Here is a 21,218-nt window from a genome sequence, read left to right as displayed (position 1 = left end):
AGCAGAACTGGACATGTTTCTTTGCTACATGACCTCTTGGAGCCTTTATGATGCCAGTATGCATGATGACTCTCCAAGATGGACACAGTGTGCAGTATTCTCCAAGCTCTGGTTCTGGGAAGAGGTTTGTTAGCCTTATTTTGTGATCAGTCTGTGTGCTTCCTAGTACCCAGACTTATGGTAAAAATACTACATTTGGCTTTTTGTGAGTTTGTAATGTCTTGCTAGCATCAAGTTACCAGTATGTTTTTCTTCATCCTAAGTAAAGAGTAGTATCACTTTATTTTCCCAAAAGAAGTGAAATTGTATTGGGCAATTAATCAAATCCTGACCAGATTGGAAGTATGAATTACTTTTATTAATCTATAATACATCTAAAATAATATCAAAATATTCACTACTTTATTTGAAGGTCTAACCAAATAGTGAGATAATATTCTCTCTCTCTCTCTCTCTCTCTCTCTCTCTCTTCCCCCCCTTGCTCCAGATACATATATATACATATATATACATGTATATATATGGATTCTGATGCAGGCTAAAGTTTGAGAAGCTTTGTGCTACTATAATGCATTTAAAATTTTTTGGATTGCAACCTACAGTAATAAATGCATTTAATTTATTCTTATTTATTTTTATTTATTTATTTATTTTGGCTGCGTTGGGTCTTCATTGCTGTGCACAGGTTTTCTCTAGTTGCAGCGAGCTGGGGCTACTCTTCATTGCGGTGCGCAGACTTCTCATTGCAGTGGCTTCTCTTGTTGCGGAGCACAGGCTCTAGGAGCGTGGGCTTCAGTAGTTGTGGCTCACGGGCTTAGCTGCTCCGCGGCATGTGGGATCTTCCCAGACCAGGGATTGAACCCATATCCCCTGCATCGGCAGGCAGATTCTTAACCATTGCGCCACCAGGGAAGCCGAATAAATGCAATTTAAATGGTATCCCAGTACACATCTATATTACATTCTCTCTATTTATACAACTGAAACCAAATTTCCATGAAACAATAGTAGTCCTGAATGTGCACCATGATGTTTTCTAGTCTTTACCATCTCATTCCATTTCATTAAAAAAAATATGAATCATGACCCTTAAAATGGATGAATTTTATAATCAATTAATGGATTATGACCTACAGTATGAAAAACACTGATCTCATGTCCTGTCCTGTGCTGTAGAGACTGGATTATTGAAATCTATGTTCCACAGACTCCCTTGCAACTGGATTCTGCATGTATATAACTCATGTAAGATGGAAGGCAGAGTTTTTTTGAAGCAGCATTAACAGAGCTCCCAATGTCAAGTAACTAACTTCATGGGTATTGAGGGGCAGGGTGTGGGGTTTCAGTTTACCTGTTGTGGATCATAGCAGGTATGGTGTGGTTCTGCAGTAGCGCTGGTAATAATGGTATCCTGATTACAGCAGCTTTTTTTTTTTTTTTTTTTAACAGCAGCTTTTTGATTATGGCAGTGGCTATAAGTTTCTGGAGCTAGAAGTTTCCTGATGTAGAGGAAATAGCAGATTTAAATTTTAACTAGATCAGTGCTACTCAAAGTGTGGTCCACGTATCAATGTTAGTCCAAGTTTGTTACTTGTCTGCAGTAAGTACAGAAATTGACATTAAGTATTTTTAAAGTTTTATTGCAATTTGACATTGCTGCCACATTCAAATGAGTGATCAGTTGACTTTGACAAAGTATGGGTCTGTCATCTATTGGAAAAAATTATCACACTAATCTTTCACCATAGGTGATTTAAGAAGCACTGAGCTAGATTATTCTGGAGGTTATATGGACATTGAAATGAAGGTAAAGAAATAGGGAGATTTCCAGTTAGGATGACACAGTGATTTCATGTTTTATATACCCTTCTGGTCCAAACATATAGCAGAGAGAGATAAAATGTAAAAATAGAAAACCAAAAAAGATACAGCCAGCTCTAAAAACAAGAAAATGGAACAGAAAGCAAAGCAGTAGTACTGGACTTGCTGAGTTCCAGGTTGAGAAGCAGAAAAAATCATCTAGGATTTTGGTGACTGTGAAGTATAAATTTCTTCGTTGATGATATGTTGGTAGTAAGTTCAGTGTTGTCTACAAATCTCTTTCTTTCAACTGATCTTAAAAGATTGCTATTTTCTCTCAGATCCCCATTGTCCTCCTTATCTTTTGGATAAGGAGTATGAAGTCAGTCTACATTTAATCTGCCAGTTTTTTTCCCAGATAGCTTTTAAGATATTCTCTTGGTCTTTGGAATACTGCAGTTTCACTATGACATGTCTGAGTGTGTTTTGGGGATTTATTTTTACTTATCCAGCTTGATATTTAGTATGATTCTCAATGTCATTATCTTTTCAAATATTATCTTTCATGCTCTGTGTTCTCTTCTTTTGGAACTTCTATTAGAGATATGGTGAACATTCTTATTCTATTCTCTAAGTCTCTTAATTGTGCTTTTACATCTTTTATTTCCTTTTCAGTTGTACTCCATTTACGTAATTTTTTTCATACTATTTTTCTAGTTCAGCACTACTGTCTTCAGCTATGTATAGTGTGTTGTTTAACATATCCATTGAGTTGGTAATTTCAAAAACTATATTTTTTTATTTCTGAAATTTTCATTTTGCTGGTTTTCAAATCTTTCTGTTTGTTTAGTTGGTAACAGTATTTCCCTCCATGATTTTTAATTTCTTATTTTTTTTAGCCAATTTAATGTGCTTAGGAAGTATATGTATAATTCCATTATATGAAGTTCAAAAGAATAGTACTCTTCATGTTTTTTTTTATGCTGATTCTTTTTTTTTTTTTTTTTTTTTTTTGCGGTACACAGGCCTTTCACTGTTGTGGCCTCTCCCATTGCGGAGCACAGGCTCCGGACGCGCAGGCTCAGCGGCCATGTCCCACGGGCCCAGCCGCTCCGTGGCATGTGGGATCCTCCCGGACCAGGGCACGAACCCGTGTCCCCTGCATGGGCAGGCGGACTCTCAACCACTGTGCCACCAGGGAAGCCCTTTATGCTGATTCTTATTCATGGTGGCCTGTTTTCTTGTATTGGTTGTAATTTTTTATTATGAGCTCATGCTTTGTGGAAGGGGAGAAAATATTTATGCATGGAAATCCTTTGTGACCCATTTTGAGAATGAGTCCCTTCACAGAAATCTTACATTTTCTCTTCTAGGCCTCTTGAAGTGTAATCAAACTGAGACTACTTTTCCAATTTTATACTGACTTCTAAGGAGTTTCCTGGATCACTCAATGTGTTAGGATAAGAGAGAATATCTTTATTTATTTTTTGTTTATTATTTTTTTGAGTCCCTGTTTTCAATTCTTTTTTAAAAATTGAGTTATGGTAGATGTACAATATTATATGTTACAGGTGTACAATACAGTGATTCACAATTTTTAAAAGTTATACTCCATTTATAGTTATTATAATATACTGGCTATATTCCTTGTGTTATACAATATATCTAGAGAATATCTTATTCATAAGTATGGTATATCACTCAATGGGATCTGATTCTCCAGATTTCCAATGTGTGAGTGTGTGGGGTTTCCCCATAGCACCAAACAATTCTCCAGACACCAGCTGGGGGTCCTATGATTCAACTCAGTTCTGACACTTATCTACCCGGAGATAGCATCAGATTCCATAGGTTAAGGGTTCAGCCCCACAAGACTGTCCTCCCGCAACACACTTCAGATACCAATTGCAAGCCCAGGTTGTCACCTGTACTTCTGACAAACTGACTATAAATCAGAGGTTCCCACGACCCCCTCCTTGGGTTTTATTAATTTGCTAGAGTGGCTCACTGTCCTCTGGTTCCTTCTTTCCTTCCTTCCTTCCTTTCTTCCTTCCTTCTTCCCTATAACTTTTTATTTTGATATAATTTCTAACTTAAAGAAAAATTGCAAGGATGAAGTTTCAGCCTAGCTTCACTGAGGTCATCCCCTGCAGAAAGCTAAACCATGGCCATGAACTCGGGTTACTGGAACATTCACAGGCTGGCTCATACCATCTGCCTGCTTCTGGAATACAAAGACTTAAACTATGAGGGAAAGAAGTACATGGCAGGGGATGCTCCTGACCATGACAGAAGCCAGTGACTGAATGAGAAATTGAAGCCAGGCCTGGACTTTCCCAATCTGCCCTATTTAATTGATGATGTTTTTGAGATCACCCAGAGCAATGTCATCTTTTGCTACATTGCTTACAAGTACAACCTATGAGGGGAGACAGAAGAGAAGATTCATGTGGACATTTTTGAGAACTAGGTTATAGACACCTCCAATTAGCTGGTCAGTGTCTGCTACAGCCCTGACTTTGAGAAACTGAAGCCTAAGTACTTGGAGGATCTCTGTGAAAAGATGAAGCTCTTCTCACTTTCTGGGGAAGATTCCATGGTTTGCAGGAGACAAGATCACCTCTCTGGATTTTCTTGCTTATGACAGTCTTGACCTGCACCATATATTTGAGCCCTAGTGCCTGGATGCATTTCCAAACATGAAAGAGTTCATTGCCCTCTTAGAAGGCCTGAAGACGATTTCTGCCTACATAAATTTCAGCTGCCTTTGCCCAGGCCCTGTGTACATAAAGATTGCTGTGTTGAGAAAAAAGTAGAGTCCTGTAAGATCAGAAGATAGGAGCTGTCCCTGCTTCACTGGGGCCCTGAAGAAAAGCTGGACCTCCCTGTACCCCCAGAATCATCCCTCTTGTTCTTTTCTCCTTCTTTTCTTTCCCCTCCCTCATCCCTCAGGCCTTATTAGACCCCTTCCCCTCAGCTAATCCCTGTTCATCTTGGCCCTGTAAAGGTTTACTGTACCTTACTTTTCTTTAGCAATTCCACCCCCCACCAATCTTATCCTTCCTGCATAAGCCAACCAGACCATCTTTCCCTTCAGTGGTTGCCTCTGCTTTGAGGTACCTGATTGGACCCTTCTCCAGCAGAGCTCAGCTCTGAGCTCCCTAACACTGCTCTGAAGACCAGTATTGGCCTGATGTGGAGACCCTGCTCCCCCAGCATGGTCCCTGCCCCAGCCCTGCCTGATCCCCAGTAAAGCCTTCTCTCTCTCTCTCTCTCTCTCTCACACACACACACACACGCACACACACACACACACACACAGAGTTTATGAAGTAATGTACAAGGGAAGAAAATCCTAGACCTATCTCATGAAGCAAAGGTTACCATATCAAACCCAACAGCACTAAAACTAACTAAATAAATAAAAGCATCTCAACTGTACTAATCATATTTTTTATTTTCTGTATTTTATATGAGGCTTTGACATCTCGGGGCCTTGCTAATCCTGAAGAGACTACCCCTTTCAGAGCTAGCTAATTCCTAGAGATATTAAACAACTTGCCTGCCAGGATGTCTTTGATATGCAAACCAACCAATCCATAGTCCATGCTCCCAACTACCTCCTTTATTGAACTCTCACACACCAAGCCAATATTCTCCCTGCCCTAAGTCACTCCAGGGGCAGGTACAGGACAACTGAGGACCACCCTCATAGCCCAGAGCTCACTGAAATTATTCAAACTAACAAATCCTAAAATGCTTAACTTCTCTTGCCTTTTTCTTCCCACCAAAACAACAATGAAGACTTGTGCTCATATTTTTCCCTTGCTCCTTCTGCCTCCTAACCAACCCTAGTACTTCCCCATGTGGCCCTGCGTGGTGTGACATGTCCTCTTCTCTTGGAAACTGTGAGTAATAAACTCTTATTTCAAAGGCAGTTGTCTCCATATCTGTCACTTTACCATACCTGATTAAAACAAATCCCAGGAAGATTTCAAGGCATCAACCAACTAGAGTTTATCCCAGAAACAAAATGATAATTGATTATCATAAAATCTATTAAAGTGATATACCACACTAAAAAAAACACAGTCCTATAATCATATCACTTGAGCAGAAAAAGCACTTGATAAAATTCAATCAAATGTATCCATCCAAAACCTAGGGCAAACATATATTTAATTGTGACACTTTTGACATATTCCCATAAAGTCAGGATTTCAATAAACATTAATAAATGCTTCAGTCCTACATTATACTGAAGTTATTAACCAATGCAAAAAGTCAAGGAAAACAAAGTGTATCCAAACTGGATTAGGAAGAGACAAGCTGTCTTTATTTGCAGACTGTGTGATAGTCCACATAGAAAATTCATGAAAATTCAAGAGAACCTACACATAAATTATTAAAACAAATAAGAGTTTTGCTGGATAAAATATCAACCTATAAATCCAATTGAAGTCCTCAGGGTGCCTTCAAATTGTAGTTTATAACACATAATACCTAGTGAAAAGCAAATTTCAGAAATATTCATGTGGTGTGGTCTCACATATAAAGTTTAAAACCTGAAAAATAATACTATATGTGTTCTAGGGATGCATACAAATGTAATCATTTAACTAAAGCTTGCATGATAATGACAAATTCTAAATTCATGATACTGACTGTCTCTGGGGAGAAAAGGGAGAAAATGAGATTAGGGGTGGTAACCCATGGAACTTCACCTAGATCTATTATTATTTTCCTTTAAAAATCAGTTACAAATATTATAACAAATTAAGATTTGATAAAGCAGGGTGGTGGATGCATGGATATATATTATATTTATTGCTATAGTTTTCTGTACAAAACATTTTACAATAAAACCAAAGGAATTAGGGAGATAAGTTAGAAAGCTGTTTGGTAATCTAGATGAAAGTTGATAGGAATACAGTCCAAGACAGTATTCTAGAAAGGAAGAAAGAGAAAGAAATATTTGGGCTAGACAGGGAGATGGGACCATGGAGGAAGAGTGCATAATATCTCGCAGGTTTCTAGCTTGGATGACTGGTGTGGATGGCATTGCAACCACCAAGATATGACAGGAGTGTATTTTCTGCCATGTTTTGTTTGAAATATCCGTGGGACTTCCTGGCGAGAGTATGAGACTAAAAGTTGAATGCATGATTCTGAAAGTCGGGAGAAAGTACAGACAGGCAATATGGGTATGGGAATCAACAGCATTATAGAAGGTGGTGAAAACTATGCGAGTAGGTGAGACCATCCAGGTGATGATAGCAGAGTGAGAAAAGGAGCAGGAGGAGGATAAAGTCCTAAGAAATATTAATATTTAAGGAATTGGAAGAGTAGGGGAAGTTCAGAGAATGGTTGGGGAGACACAGAGGAGAACCATGAAATTGCTGTGTCACAGAGGCGCATGGAGTCAAAAATTTCAAGAAGGTAATGTTTGGTGGTTTTACATATAGCAGAGAAGTTCAGCAAGAAAAGGATTAAAAAATTTGCCTATTACATTTAGCAAATAAGAGGTTACTTGTGACTTTAGCAAGCATAGTTTCAGGGAATTGGGAGTTGGGGGAAGAAGTCAGGTTGAAATGGGTTGAGGATATAGTGGAAGATGAATATAGTAGTATAGATTGCTCGTTTAAGAACATCACCACTACTAGCTTTAACAATATAATCACCATAACTATCGCCACTACCAATAACGATAATTATTTCCCTCATTACCAGTACAATCACTGTCCTGTCCACTGGCTTTTTTGTAATTCCTTTCCCTTCCTTCAGCTTCTCTCTTTTTATGCGCATCTACTACATTTGTTTGGCTCTGTGTATAGGATAGGTTCTTGATCTTGAAGGGTTTACTCTGTAGTAGAAAAGACAGGCATGCAAACATGCAACTTTAATACATGCACTCTGTGGTAGTCATTCATATTATTCTCCAGGTATTTCCTGCTTTCCTCATTCTGGGAACACAGTAGGATTATACATCCTTGTTCCCTGTAGCTGAGTGGGGCCACGTGTTTAATTCTGGACAATGAGTTGCAAGTTAAAGGGACATATGCTATTTGTAACCTGGGCATTTACATTTAATTGCTGGTGTGAAACCCTCTAGAGCCAAACTACAGTAGAGTGGCTAAGTACAGCCTGTAGGCCAAATCCAGCAGGAAGCATGTTTTACAAATAAAGTTTTATTGGAACACAAATGTGCCCATTTATTGTCTATGGCTTCTTTTTGCTCTAATGGCAGAGTAGTTGTGACAAAGACTGCATGGCCCTCAAAGCCTAAAATTATTTACTATACAGAAAATGTTTGCTGACACTTTCTCTAAAACAACCTAGCTTACCCTGATGCTCCATACTAAGGCAGTGTAGTGATAAAAATTTCTCTGATGTAAAGTGTGGTGTATTTGAATGAACACAGGCTCAGAAGCTAGATGGGGTCTCTGAGTCTACACAGTTAGCCCTGGGTGCTATGGAACCCTCTACTCAGGCCTTTGTGCGGCTCAAATCACTGTCTGACAGCACCAGCCACAAGGAAGAATGAAAGCAAATGGAAACAATCTCAGACTTGCTTTGTATGGTTCTTAGGGGTTTCTATAGACTGAAAGTTTGTGTCCACTTCAAATTTATATATTGAAATCCTAACCCCCAATGTAATGGTATTAGGAGATGGAGCCTTTTGTAGGTTATTTGGTCATGAGGGCAGCACCCTCATGAGTGGGATTAGTGCCCTTACAAAAGAGACTCCACAGAGCTCCCTTATCCCTTCCACAATGTGAGAACACAGGGAGAAGGTACCATCTATGAACCAGGAAGTGGGCTCTCACCAGACACAGAATCTGCCTGCACCTTGATCTTGGACTTCCCAGCCTCCAGAACTATGAGAAACAAATGTGTGTTGTTCATAAGCCACTCTATCTATGGTGTTCTGTTATAGTAGTCTGAACATATTAAGACAGGAGTAAAGGGAATATTGATGAGTGAATGTTCAGTATGGTCAAGCACTCTCTAAAAGTCAGAGCTGTCTAAAATCAGAATGAGTTGCCTTGAATGAAGGGTGCAAGTGACCCTGGGGTATGGAGCATAAGCTCCTTTTTGCCCCAAGTATACAAGAAGAAGCCAACTTAACTCTTGGAAAAATGATATATTAGTTTTCTATAGCTGCATAACAAATTGCTAGAAACTTAAAACAACATACATTTATTTGCTCACAGTTCTGTAGGTCAGAAGTCTAGCAGAGCATGACTGGTTCTCTGCTCAGTGTGTCACAAGACTGATATCAAGGTGTTGGTCAAGCTGAATTCTCATCTAGAGGTTTTAGGGAAAGATCCACTCCAAAGTTCATTCTTATTAGAATTCAGTTCCTTGTAGTTGTAGGACTGAGGTCTCCATTTCCTTGTTGGCTGTTAGCCAGTGGTGGCTCTCAGCTTCTGGAGGTTGCACACATTCCTTGTCATGTGTCTCCTTCCATCTTCAAGTCAACAATAGCGTGTTGAATCTTTCTGGTGGTTGAGTATCTGACTTCCTCTCCTGTGACCAGTCGGAGGAAACTATTACAATTTTAAAGGGTTCACATGATTAAGTCAGTCCACCTGAATAATCTCCCTGTCTTAAGGTCAATTGTGCCATATAACATAACCTAATTATGGGTGTAAACTCCATTATATTCACAGCCTGGGGAATATGCAAAGTGTGCACACTGGGGTGGGGGGAACCTGGGGTTGCATCTTAGAATTCTGCCTACTACAGATGAGAAGAGAATTCTAGTATTGCATACTTAGCGGGACAAGTTGATGTTCAAAGTACATTCCAATCTTGAGAATCTATGATGCTCTGACTACATCAAAGTTCAGATTGAGAAGAGGGCCTAAGTCACAATTTCTGCCTTCATGCAGTTTTCAATGTGGGAATAAAATTAACACACACAAAACTATTAGCATTGTGCTAAACAAATGGTTAAACTGTGTAAATTAGGAGTCTATAGAAGATAAAGGAGGAGAGAGATTGGAGAGGGTTAAAAACGGTTAGAGTGTTTTCTTGGAGAAGGTGTGACTTGAACTGTTATTTGAAGGAGGATGAAATAGAAAATAACAAATGTCTTCCTCTTTCTAAACCTCTGGATGGTTTTTATTCATTGTACATTCACATTTCCAGTGTGATACTGAAATAGGCTAAGAAGATTTACCCAAAATTTAGAAATAGGCAAATTATGACTACATATCTTTACAAGGTCATACTGGACTATTGGCAATATACTCGTATTGTGTGAAGATCGATTTCCTCGGTCAGTGGTTCTCAAACTTTCATAAGCATCAGAATGCCCTGGAAGGCTTGTTAAAGTACATAATGCTGTGCCCTAGCCCAGAGTTTCTGATTCAGTAGGTCTTGAGTGGGTATCAAGAAATTGCATGTCTAACAGGATCCCAGGTGATGCTGGTGCTGCTGGTCTGGGGAGCACGCTTTGAGAATTATTGCTCTAGAGGAACATACCATTGTTTGACTTACTGTTTACCGTTGATTAAGGCAAAGATTCTGTAAAGTTATGGGCTAAATTATAGAAGCTGCCAGTGATTTTTGTCCCATAGAAATACAAATAATTTCTGTCCAATGAAAAATATAATTCCAATAGTTTTATTCCCCTGTAAGACATTTAGCTGTTTTATGTTTCAGCAATTTAGCAATCTTATTTCAGCATTCTTTCCTTCAGTGACTGTATATACTAGTCTCTCAGATCCTTCTTTGAGCTAGCATTAATACATACCCTCATTAACAAGTTAAATAAATCTTCGTGTTAAAATAAACTTTGGACATGCATACTATGTTTGTATGATAGTCATGATTTTTAACTTTTGGAAATGTATACCTTGACAGGGTTGTGTGATCAAATAAGTTTTTGACAAGCCAAGTTAAACAAATTTACACAGGATTCTTAACAATGCACCTCTCCCAGACTTTAATTTGCTATTTAAAAAGTAGATGATGCAGCATTTCACAAACTTATTTGACACTGGACACTTTTTCCTCAAAGTGCCTTTAGAAAACATTGCCCTACACAGTTATTATCAGTGACATCACAGCCATTTCCACAATTTCTAAAAGAAATATGTTACCTAACTGCACATATTGAATCTCATCTCAGTGGGAGAGCATATTTTTAAAGTCAAGGAAGAGAACTTTTGTGTCATTTGGCACTGAGGAGGCCTCCTCCACCAGATTCAGGGTGGAGAAACTTTTGTCCCCTTTTTATCTCTTAATACCAAGCAGGACTCCAAAGTTCCCCTCAGAGTTCCTGTGAGATGACAGAGAAAAGTTCAATGCATTTTTTTCTTCCCAGATCCAAATCTCCCATTGCCAAAAACCTTTCTTTTCAGCCCAAAAAAATGTTTGCAGATTTCTCCTTTTTCAGTGATGTCTAGGATAACTATGCCACAGAGTTGGAGAACACTCCACCGGTGGTTTGAGAGCAAAGGTAGTTACTATGTCAGGAATTCAGGGTTCTGTTTCTGTAGCCCCACATCAGTAGAGGCCTGGATTGAGCCCAAACCATGTTCCAACTATGGTTTCTCATTCTGGAAAGTTCTGTTGTAATTTGGGACCTTTTTTCCCCCAGAAAGGCTCTCACTTTCTCTCTCCACAGCCAACTGACTCCCTTGAGTGCTAAACTAAAGTTGGAGAATTTGAGGATTGTAAAGATTGACAGTTTGTGGTTTGCTTCAATTTAGAAGCAAATCTTGTAGGGGATCATGTCTCTAAATTTATGAAGTAGAGAAACTACTCTCCTTATGAGTGAGCAAGGACTTGGAAGACTGTTCCTATGGTCAATCGTGTGTTGGTCTAAAGTGAGTAAACCACATACGTTTATGTTTGAAGTTCCTGGAAGCATTTACACCAATTGGATTGTGATATGGTCCTTCCGACCTATAAATTTGGTCACCTGTTTTTTTTAATTAATCTATTTATTTATTTAATTTTGGCTGCATTGGGTCTTCGTTGCTGCACGCGGCTTTCTCTAGTTGTGGCGTATGGGGGCTACTCTTCATTGCAGTGAGTGGACTTCTCACTGTGGTGGCTTCTCTTGTTGCGGAGCACAGGCTCTGGGCATGTGGGCTTCAGTAGTTGTGGTACGTGGGCTCAGTAGTTGTGGCTCGCAGGCTCTAGAGTGCAGGCTCAGTAGTTGTGGCACATGGGCTTAGTTGCTTCACAGCATTTGGGATCCTCCCAGACCAGGGCTCGAACCCGTGTCCCCTGCGTTGGCAGGCAGATTCTTAACCACTGCTCCACCAGGGAAGTCCCTGGTTACCTGTTTTTTAACCTGCTGGAATGTATTCTCTCAGGCAGCTTTTCCCCATGTTCCATTGATATGGAACACCCACTGAGGTTGGTAACCTCATTCTTGGTGGACTCCACGAGAGATGTATGGATATCCTTAGCATCCATATGTCCACTCTCACACTACCCCCACTAGTCCCTTCTATATTGTGCAGATTGGAACAGGCCCTGACTCTACGGAACCACCTAAGGCCAGAGGCAAAATTTCCCTCAGGTGAGTCTCCAAGTTCTAAAATTGAACCCTGGCTTTAACTACCATCAAGGCCATCATGTGCCCACAGTGATTCAGGTCAGCTCCCTGTGAGCAAACCTTTCTATATTTGGTCAATTTTGTCTGCTCCTCTCTTGTAGTTTACAGTGGAGTGCACAAGCAAAGCACTTTTCATACTATGTCACAGGATTTGCTCTTTGCCTTGGAGAAATGTTTCTACGATTCATTCTATTTGCATGTGCAATGGTCACCATCTTGCGTCTCCTTTTATTTAAACTTTTAATTTTGAGATAGTTGTAGATTTACATGCAGTTGTAGGAAACAAGTCAGAAAAAAATTGTGTACCCTTTACCTAGTTTCTCCCAATGGTAGTATCTTGAAAATTGTAGTAAAATAGCAAAGCCAGGATACTGACATTGAAACAGTCCAGGAACAGAACATTTTCATCATCACAGGAGTCCGTCCTGTTGTCCGTTTATAGTTATATCCACCACCTTACCTCCCTTCACCTGACCCCCTGGCAACCACTAATTTGTTCTCCATTTCTAAAATTTTACCTCTTCAAAATGTTAGGTAGCTAGAATAATACAGCATGTAACCATTTGGAATTGGCTTTTTTTTTCCCATTTAGCATAATTCTCTAGAGGTTCATCAAAGTTGTTATGTTTATCAATAGTCTGTTTCTTTTTATTGCTGAGTAGTATTCAATGATATGAATATGTTACCACTTGGTTAACCATTTACCTGTTGAAGGACATTTGGGTTATCTTCCAGTTTTAGACTATCACATTTGTGTAAGGTTTTTGTATGAATTTTAAGTTTTCATGTTATGCGTGCAATTACTGGTTAATATGTTAATTTCATGTTTAGTTTGTTTAAGAGACTGCCAGATCAATTTACGAATGACTGTACCATTCTACATTCCTACCAACAATGTATGAGTGATCCAGTTTTTCCATATGCTTGTCAGCATTTTGGTGTTATCAGTATTTTTATTTTATTATTTTTAAAATTTATTTATTTATTTATTTTTGGCTGCATTGGGTCTTCGTTGCTGCGCACGGGCTTTCTCTAGTTGTGGCGAGCAGGGGTTGCTCTTCATTGCGGTGCACAAGCTTCTCATTGCAGTGGCTTCTCTTGTTGCGGAGCACGGACTCTAGGCACGCAGGCTTCAGTAGTTGTGGCACATGGGCTTAGCTGTTCCGCGGCACGTGGGGATCTTCCCAGACCAGGGCTGAAACCCGTGTCCCCTGCATTGGCAGGCGGATTCTTAACCACTGTGCCACCAGAGAAACCCAATATTTTTTACTTTAGCTCTTCTGATAAGTATGTAGTGATATCTCATTGTCATTTAAATTTGCATTTCTCTAATGGCTAATGATATTGAATATCCTTTCATGTGTTTATTTTTATCTAGGTATCTTTTTTGGCGAAATGCTTGTTTATGTCTTTTGCCCATTTTCTAATTGGATTGATTATTTCTTTACTGTTGCATTTGGGAGTTCCTTATTTATTCTGGATACAAGTCCTTTGTCAGATACATGTTTTGAAAATATTTGAATATATTCTATTGATCTGCCCTCAAGTTCACTGATTCTACAATATCTTCTCTCATCTCTACTGTACTATTGAGCCCATCCAGTGAGTTTTTATTTCTCATGATTTTCACTTCTTAATTTCCATTTAGTTTTTTATAACTTCTGTTTCTTTGCTGAGATTTTTAAAAATCATTTTTCACTTGTTTCAATATAATTTGTAATTGTTTACTGAAGCTTTCTCAGATAATTCCAACACCTGACTCATCTCAGCATTGACATCAATTAAATGTTTTTTTTCCTTCAGGTTGTGATTTTCTTCGTTCCTGATGAGGAGGGATTTTCGACTGTACATTGGAAATTTTGGCTATTACACTAGGAGACTAAAAAGTTAGTCCCCACTAACTTTTTAATTTTAATAGGCATTCACTTTATTGAGATTTAGCATGCAGGTCCTGGCCTAATTTGGGGACTGTGGTTCCAATGACAATATAATTTTCAGAGCCTTTGTGGTCTTATTTTTGTCCACTTGGCTTATATCATGCCACTGGGGCTCTCATTGATCCTTGCCAGTGTTGTTTGAGGGAGCTGAAGAAGTTTGCTCCGGCTTGGCTGTCTGGATCTTGTAGGTGGGGGAAGGGAGTCTCCCTTCTTCAGGGTTGAAGGGTGTTTCCTGGTGCTTGTTTTAGCAGGTTCCCCCTGTCTGGGGGGGATGACGAGTGCCTCCCTAGTTGGGTGCTTGTCGTGAGGGTTCCTCTGAGTGTCTGTGAGTGGGGGCAGGGAGAGTCTTAGGCCTGCAAGGACAAATAGGCTTCCTGGGCTGGGTGCATCCTGTCGCAGTTTCCCCACCCTGCCTGTGGAAGATGGAGAGCACATCCCAGGCTACATACACAATTACTGTGGCATGATCCACCTGTTAATCTCCCCTCTTCGACCAGTCTGCACACAGACACACATGCACACATACACAGTGTCTCTGGGTGTAGGAGGGGAGCCTCAGGTCCAATGGGGAAGCAAAATGCTTTACCAGCTGGCACTCGTGCTGTTGACCCCCTTTGCCAGAGCCCTATAGTTGTGTGGTGTCTCTAGGTGGGGGAGGTGAGTCTCCAACAGGGTAAGGATAGAGAGTGCTTACCCTAGTAATTTATTGTCAGTAGGGTTTCCAATTGATTCCCCTTGCTGGTTCTGCCAGGTGCACATAATAATATCAGTGGGACTCCTGTTCCATCTGGGGGAGGAGTGAGCCTATCTGGGCTGCCTTTTCTCTTAATAGGTTAGGGGTTAAGATATGCCAGGTCTGGGTGGCCTTCCTGGCCTTCTTCTGTTGGGTGGTGGTTCAAAACATGCCCTGCCACTGTTGTGTTTCTCCAGTCTTGTGGTCCATCTTCCACCTTTCGGAGTTTTTCTTTGATTGTCTCTTGAGTTGTTTTTAGGGGTCATAGTCATGTTTAGCAGGGAGCAGAGAGAGATATGTCTACATCATCTTGTCTGGATGTCTCACCTTTCTTTTTTATATATAATCTCTATTTTAGCATTCCTAGTAATTTTACAAGTCTCTTCACTATCACTTTTGACTTTATCACTGTTTTTACACTTATCAGATATTAAAGAATTAATATTTGTAAAGCATCTTAGAACCAAGTACAAAGTCAGGAAATATGCATCCGTCTAACAAATACTGTGAGAATAGACACCAAAACGTTGGCACATAAGCACTAAAAATATGGTAATCATGCTTTTTCTATAGAGCAGGACTTTCTTTGTTCTTATGTAAGCTTGTAAGTAAAGAGGACTTACGTGTTTGAAATCATAGTGATCATTTATTGAGTTCTTACTGTCCCTGGGTAGTATGCTAAGGTCTTTAGTATATTAACTCACTAACTCTTGACAATAACCATATATGATAGTGTAATGGTTGAATAGTGTCCTGCCAAATTGACAGCCCAAGTCCTAACCCCCTATACTGGTGAATATGACATTATTTGGAAAAAGGATCTTTGCAGATGAAATTAAATTAAGGATCCCAAAATGAAATCATCCTGGATTAGGGTGGGCCATAAATTCAATGACTAGTCTCCATATAAGAGAAAGGAGAGGGAGTTTTTGAGACACAGAGAAGGTCTGTGTGAGACCTTCAGACAGGTCTGGTTCAGAAGCAGAGACTGGAGTTATATAGACCTAAGCCAGGGAACATCAAGGTTTGCCTGCAGCTACTTGAAGCTAGGAGTGAGGCATGGAATGGATTCTCTCTCAGAGTCTCCAGAAGTAACCAACTCTGCCGACATTTTGATTTTGGACTTCTGTCTTCCAGAACTGTGAGAGAATACATTTCCATTGTTTTAAGCCACCAAGTTTGTGGTCATTTGTTGGCAGCCTCAGGAAACTAATACAGGTGTATTATTATATATCTCCATTTTATAGATGAGGAAACATGGTTGGAAATGTTAAATGACTTGCATATATCCACACAGCTAGTAAGTGGTGGAGGTGGGAATTAAACCCAAGACTATCCACTACAAAGCTTGTATTTTCAATCTTAACTTTCTAAAATATCATTCATAACAGGTTTAAACAGCACCAAAGCCTCCACACTTCTCACTCCCCCAACCCTTTCTTCAGAGGTCTTTCCCTATTCCAAGAAACTTCCGTTGCTCTTAAGCTATTCCTGCTTCATGTTGCTAGTAGAGATGATTGATTCACCTCATGGTTCAGTATTACTGACCCTCACTTCTTCCATCTCAAGGCAAATTTAAAGCGGTTCTAGAGGAGAGGGAAGTGCTTAACACAAAGGAAAAGCTTCTGATAGGCAGTCTTCAGGCCATGAGCAGCCAATCAGAAGTAGAGATGCTTTTAGGCTGAGCAGGGTCTGTCAGTTCATGTCACCCGTGCTGATGCCTTGTTTCCACCACACTTAAAGCCATTCCAGCCATTGTTTTGAGGATCAGGCTATAGCAAAAGATACTTGCCTCCTGAAACTCAGTCTGTGGGCCCCGGAAGTGAGCAAGAGCTGTCATGCAATTTGTCCCTTGTCAAGAAACCTTGTATCAGGTGCTGGGGAGAAAAGAAGCAATTGTTACTTCCCTGTGGTTCTTCTAAAAGTGTTTCTTTGTTAATAGGATGTCATTAAACATTATGCACAATTGGCTGGATATTTAAATTATAGATGAAAACATTTTTTTTTGTAAAATGTGTGCATGTAAAAATAAACAAATGTGTGAGAACAGAGTGCCTAAGCAGCAGACGGCACGCTGTGGGGCTGGGCATCCTGATGTTATGTCTGCCATCAAATTTGGTGTCACTGAGTAAGTTGTTTCAATATCATATACTTATTAAGCACCTACTGTGTGCTAGGCATTGTTCTGGCTGATTCTCTGCTTAGTGTCAGCTACATGGGATAAATTCTTAATTCACCAATCCTCTGAATATAGCTAAGATGAAGCAGAATATCATTTTTTTTTGCTTCTTCTGGCAGGAGTTAAGAAAAATGGGAGTGGGCTTCCCTGGTGGCGCAGTGGTTGAGAGTCCGCCTGCCGATGCAGGGGACACAGGTTTGTGCCCCGGTCCGGGAAGATCCCACATGCCACGGAGCGGCTAGACCCGTGAGCCATGGCCACTGAGCCTGTGCGTCCGGAGCCTGTGCTCCGCAACAGGAGAGGCCACAACAGTGAGACGCCCGCATACCGCAAAAAAAAAAAAAAAAGAAAGAAAAATGGGAGCACATAGTTCTACACTAGAGCCAAGTAAATCTGACACTGAATTCTGTTTTAACCTTGACCTATCCAAATGGAAAATTTTCCACATTCATTCAGCTGACAACCTTGAACAAATGGATCAGTGGTTAGAAGTCAGAGAGAGAGTTAGCAACCAGTTCTTTTCTGAAAGACTAGCCAAAGAACTGTTTCTAGAATACTAGCTAATTACTTAAACGTTGCTGGAAAAAATGTTCTAGCGCATATCAGTTAAATTGCTTGGATAAACATGGGCATATAAAACCTTATCAGTGTAATCATATCTTAGAAAATGTGAGCTTGTGCCCCAGTATCCTTCTCTTTGAGAACTTTAAAGAACAAAATGTTCCCTTGACAGTGAAGCACTTCATGTGGCAAGAGCCCCCATGGGTAAAGCCTAGTATGGGAGCAGAAACCAATGCTGTGACTGAACAATCTCTACAGCTTGTCATATGGTCTAGTTAGTGATGGAGAAGATCCCTGATTCAAGAGCAGACCCAGTAGAGAGGCAATCTTTGAACTGCAAGCCACCATGTGCTGGTTGTAAAATGTGGCATGATTGGAATTCAGCTGGGGATTGGCTCTAGAAAATACTGTGTATAAAACATAACCAGTGTCAAAGGTAAGAATATTCTTTTTCTTTCTTTTAACATCGTTATTGGAGTACAATTGCTTTCAATGGTGTGTTAGTTTCTGCTTTATAACAAAGTGAATCAGCTATACATATACATAAATCGCCATATCTCCTCCCTCTTGTGCCTCCCTCCCACCCTCCCTATCCCACCCCTCTAGGTGTTCACAAAGCACCGAGCTGATCTCCCTGTGCTATGCTGCTGCTTCTCACTAGCTATCTATTTTACATTTGGTAGTATATATAAGTCCATGTCACTCTCTCACTTCATCCCAGCTTACCCTTTCCCCTCCCTGTGTCCTCAAGTCCATTCTCTATGTCTGTGTCTTTATCGCTTTCCCACCCCTAGGTTCTTCAGGACCTTTTTTTTTTTTTTAGATTCCATATAACATATATATGTGTTAGTATATGGTATTTGTTTTTCTCTTTCTGACTTACTTCACTCTGTATGACAGACTCTAGGTCCATCCAGCTCACTACAAATAACTCAATTTCGTTTCTTTTTAGGGCTGAGTAATATTCCATTGTATATATGTGCCACATCTTCTTTATCCATTCATCTGTCGATGGACACTTAGATTGCTTCCGTGTCCTGGTCATTGTAAATAATGCTGCAGTGAACATTGTGGTACATGACTCTTTTTGAATTGTGGTTTTCTCAGGGTGTATACCCAGTAGTGGGATTGCTGGGTCGTATGGTAGTTCTATTTTTAGTTTTTTGAGGAACGTCCATACTGTTCTCCAGAGTGGCTGTATCCATTTACATCCCCACCAACAGTGCAAGAGGGTTTCCTTTTCTTCACACCCTCTCCAGCATTTATTGTTTGTAGATTTTTCGATGATGACCATTCTGACTGGTATGAGGTGATACCTCATTGTAGTTTTGATTTCATTTCTCTAATGATTAGCGATGTTAAGCATCTTTTCATGTGTTTGTTGGCAATCTGTATATCTTCTTTGGAGAATGTCTATTTAGGTCTTCTGCCCATTTTTAGATTGGGTTGTTTGTTTTTTGATATTGAGCTGCATGAGCTGCTTGTATATTTTGGAAAGTAATCCTTTGCCAGTTGCTTCATTTGCAAATATTTTCTCCCATTCTGAGGGTTGTCTTTTTGTCTTGTTTATGGTTTCCCTTGCTGTGCAAAAGCTTTTAAGTTTCATTAGGTCCCAGTTGTTTATTTTTGTTTTTATTTCCATTTCTCTAGGAGGTGGGTCAAAAAGGGTCTTGCTGTGATGTATGTCACAGAGTGTTCTGTCTATGTTTTCCTCTAGGAGTTTTATAGTGTCTGGCCTTACATTTAGATCATTAATCCATTTTGAGCTTATTTTTGTGTATGGTGTTAGGGAGTGTTCTAATTTCATTCTTTTACATATAGTTGTCCAGTTTTCCCAGCACCACTTATTGAAGAGGCTGTCTTTTCTCCATTGTATATTCTTGCCTCCTTTATAAAAAATAAGGTGACCATATGTGCATGGGTTTATCTCTGGGCTTTCTATCCTGTTCCATGGATCTGTATTTTTGTTTTTGTGACAGTACCATACTGTCTTGATTACTGTAGCTTTGTAGTATAGTCTGAAGTCCAGCAGCCTGATTCCTCCAGCTCCATTTTTCTTTCTGAAGATTGCTTTGGCTCTTTAGGGTCTTTTGTGTTTCCATGCAAATTTTGAAATTTTTTGTTCTAGTCCTGTGAAAAATGCCGGTGATAGTTTGATAGAGATTGCATTTAATGTGCAGATTGCTTCGGGTAGTATAGTCATTTTCACAATGTTGATTTTTCAAATCCAAGAACTTGGTATACCTCTCCATCTGTTTGTATCGTCTTAAATTTCTTTCAACAGTGTCTTATAGTTTTCTGCATACGGGTCTTTTGTAGGTAAGAATATTCTTGATGGTAGAGGGTTATTCTGAAAGGGTCAGTTGTGTGATATAATGATGGTGATGAAGCAAACAAATCTTATGGGGTCGCATAGCATTTGACACACACAGGCAACAAGGACCTCCCAGGTCTGAAGGAACAGCATAAATAAAAGAAAAGTATGTTGAATATTCCAATCATTTTTATTTGCCCAATTGACTAGTAGGAATTCATGTCAAATTCTGACATGAATCTAGGAAACTCCTTTAGTGAGTCAAAGGCCCCATCAAACAGGAATAATTTTTTTCCTGAGGGTGGAGTGGCGGTGATGTGTTGGTGAGGATGTAAAGCTCAGAAAAAAGATGACCTTCTTTCTTAAATGTTAAATTTACTTAAATTTGGGAAAAACTATTATTTTTACTAGTGTGTGCCCTATTAGAGAGTAGATATTTTTTCTCCTCCAGTAGAAGAAGCAAATTGATACTTGCCACACATGCAGAGCTTGATCCCTGTGGAGGAGATATCTGAGGGGTTCCTTTTAATTAAGCCAGTGGAAGGGAAGCCCAGGAGAATGATATCATGCACTCTCATTTAAGTTGGCAAAGCCATCTTCTACTCCAGATGACCTAGCCCAGGAAGAGTTCTGGGAGGTAGTAAGAAAGTTTGCATGAGCAGTTATGGGGAACTCCATCTCTTTGTCTGCAATTCTTGGTCAGAGGGTCTCCAGCTTTTTCCATCTGCAGACACTTTTTCACTGGCCAGGTCTGGAAGTAGTCAGGAGGATGACCTGCATGCTCCTCAGTCCTTAACATGCCAAAGTCAGTGTTCCCCAGCATTAGATGTCTATCAAAAGCTTGGGTCTCTATGGCTTTCTAACTACCATCACCCTTTCCTGATTCTTATCCTGTGTCTTTCAGAGCATTTCAGTCATGTACCCTGCCTGCCTCCCACACTGGTGCATTAACATGCTCACTGAAGCTGTTCCCTCCCTCTCCCCCTGACAAGAGACCCATCTCTCAGTGACAGTTCTTCAGGAACAGGACAGATGACTTGTCCAATTGTGTGCTCCTGTTTTGAGTCTGAAACTGCTAGAAGGTTTGGGGAGTAGAGATGGATCTATCTCTTTCT

The 21,218-nt window shown here is 39.9% G+C and overlaps 1 pseudogene; it reads left to right on the top strand.

The window, feature by feature from the left end:
* The first annotated feature begins 3,964 nt into the window (after positions 1-3,964).
* On the top strand, positions 3,965-4,616 carry LOC115841229 (glutathione S-transferase Mu 1-like; annotated as a pseudogene).
* The last annotated feature ends 16,602 nt before the right edge of the window (positions 4,617-21,218 follow it).

Source organism: Globicephala melas, chromosome X (genome assembly GCF_963455315.2).
Source record: "Globicephala melas chromosome X, mGloMel1.2, whole genome shotgun sequence".
In the NCBI taxonomy this organism is placed as follows: domain Eukaryota; kingdom Metazoa; phylum Chordata; class Mammalia; order Artiodactyla; family Delphinidae; genus Globicephala; species Globicephala melas.
Note: the sequence above shows the minus strand (reverse complement) of the source record. Positions and strands in the feature narration are given on the sequence as shown.